The following is a 2966-nucleotide window of genomic DNA, read 5'->3' on the forward strand; positions in this document are numbered from 1 at the left end:
GAGAACTGGCTGGCAAACAGGAAGCAAAGAGTAGGAGTAAACGGGTCCTTTTCACAATGGCAGGCAGTGACTAGTGGGGTACCGCAAGGCTCAGTGCTGGGACCCCAGCTATTTACAATTTATATTAATGATCTGGATGAGGAAATTGAAGGCAACATCTCCAAGTTTGCGGACGACACTAAGCTGGGGGGCAGTGTTAGCTGTGAGGAGGATGCTAGGAGACTGCAAGGTGACTTGGATAGGCTGGGTGAGTGGGCAAATGCATTGGCAGATGCAGTATAATGTGGATAAATGTGAGGTTATCCACTTTGGTGGCAAGAACAGGAAAGTAGACTATTATCTGAATGGTGGCCGAATAGGAAAAGGGGAGATGCAGCGAGACCTGGGTGTCATGGTACACCAGTCATTGAAAGTAGGCATGCAGGTGCAGCAGGCAGTGAAGAAAGTGAATGGTATGTTAGCTTTCATAGCAAAAGGATTTGAGTATAGGAGCAGGGAGGTTCTACTGCAGTTGTACAGGGTCTTGGTGAGACCACACCTGGAGTATTGCGTACAGTTTTGGTCTCCAAATCTGAGGAAGGACATTATAGCCATAGAGGGAGTGCAGAGAAGGTTCACCAGACTGATTCCTGGGATGTCAGGACTTTCATATGAAGAAAGACTGGATAGACTTGGCTTATACTCGCTAGAATTTAGGAGATTGAGAGGGGATCTTATAGAAACGTACAAAATTCTTATGGGGTTGGACAGGCTAGATGCAGGAAGATTGTTCCCGATGTTGGGGAAGTCCAGGACAAGGGGTCACAGCTTAAGGATAAGGGGGAAATCCTTTAGGACCGAGATGAGAAGAAACTTTTTCACACAGAGAGTGGTGAATCTCTGGAACTCTCTGCCACAGAGGGTAGTTGAGGCCAGTTCATTGGCTATATTTAAGAGGGAGTTAGATGTGGCCCTTGTGGCTAAAGGGATCAGGGGGTATGGAGAGAAGGCAGGTACGGGATACTGAGTTGGATGATCAGCCATGATCATATTGAATGGCGGTGCAGGCTCGAAGGGCCGAATGGCCTACTCCTGCACCTATTTTCTATGTATCTATGTAAGGAATAAGTGAAGAAGGAAAGCAGGAGGGAGATTATTCCATTACCACAGTGAGATGGGGTTTTTTAATATTCTAAATCTTCTTTCACCCATACCTGAAACTGTTGGTTTTCATGATACTATGTCACCACATGAATCCAATAAATCAATAAATGGGGACCAACTCCTTAAGAATAGGTCTTGTTTGTCTATTAGGAGGAGTCTCATTTTTATCCAAATGTGCTGTGTCCAGCATATTATTGACCCACATTTTAAATGTTGGTATATTAGCATTTTTCCAAAATTTAAGTATGTTTTTTTCCTGTTATTAACCCATAATTAAAAAATGAGTTTTGGTGTGTATTTAATTTGTTCCCATCTCCACTTACTCCAAATATAATCATTTCAGTGTTAGGTTCCATTTTTGTCTTAAATAGCTTTGAGAATATATCAAATATATCACACCAAAATTTATAAAGTTTTGAACAAGAGACAAATGAGTGCGTAATATTGGCATTTTGAGAAAGACATTTATCACAGATGGGAGAAATATTTGGATAACATTTATTCAACCTAGTTTTGGAATAATATAATCTATGTAATATTTTAAATTGAATTAAGGTATGTCTAGCATTGATCGAACATTTATGTATATGTATCAAATATTTTTCCCGTGTTTCTTTTGAGATTTTTATCATTAATTCTTTTTCCCAGTCTTCTCTAATTGCCTCTGTTGATGGTAATTCTATATTTAAAATACTGTTATACAAGTATGATATTAATTTTGTTGACTCTGCTTTGATATTCATTACTTCTTCCAGTGGGTCTAAAATTATACTTTGGAATCTTGGTATATATTTCTTCATAAAGTCACATACCTGTAGGTATTTAAAATATTGATTGTTATTCAATTTAAATTTTGATTTTAGTTGTTGAAATGATAATAAATTTCCCAATTCATACAAATCACCTACCTTTTTAATTCCCACTTTTTCCCATTGTTTATATGTTTTATCCATACCAGATGGTTTAAATACTGGGTTATTCACTATTGGTGTTAACGCTGATAAATTTCTTAATTTTAAAGTTAATTTTATTTGTTTCCAGATTCGTATTGTATTGTGTATAATTGGATTCTTCTTATATAACATATTCTTCAGCTTTATTGGGGAAAAAATGATCGCTCCTAGATCGTAGGGGGCGCAATCCTTTTTTTCCATTCTTATCCATTCCAACTGTTGAGCAGAACTGTCCAACCAATAAATTATATTTTTAATATGTACTGCCCAATAATAGTATAGAAAATTAGGTAATGCAAACCCCCCCACCTCTTTGGGTTTGCACAAGTGATTTCTTTTAATTCTATGTGCTTTATAATCCCAAATAAAATTAAAAATATTCGAGTCTAATTTAAAAAAAGAAGTGTTTTGGTATATATATCGGTATAGATTGGAATAAATATATTATTTGTGGTAGCGCTATCATTTTTATAGCGTTTATTCTGCCGATTAGTGACAGTGGGAGCGTTCTCCAAAATTTAATCAGTGAGTCAAATGTATTTAATAATGGTATAAAATTAGCATTAAATAATGATTTATATCTTCTAGTAACTTGAATACCCAAATACTTAAATTTTTCCGTTGCGATTTTAAATGGAAATTTTAATAGGTGATTCGCTTTCTGGGGTTTTAATGACATAATTTCACTTTTATTCCAATTTATTCTATAACCGGAGAAAGAGCCAAATTCCTCTATTAGATTTAATAAATTCGGGATGCTCGTTTGGGAGTTTGTAATATATAAAAGTATATCATCTGCATATAGTGATATTTTATTAATAGTATCCTTAGTATTATATCCCTGAATATCTGGATGCGTTCTTATCTTTT

Source organism: Amblyraja radiata, chromosome 23, assembly GCF_010909765.2.
Source record: "Amblyraja radiata isolate CabotCenter1 chromosome 23, sAmbRad1.1.pri, whole genome shotgun sequence".
Taxonomy (NCBI): domain Eukaryota; kingdom Metazoa; phylum Chordata; class Chondrichthyes; order Rajiformes; family Rajidae; genus Amblyraja; species Amblyraja radiata.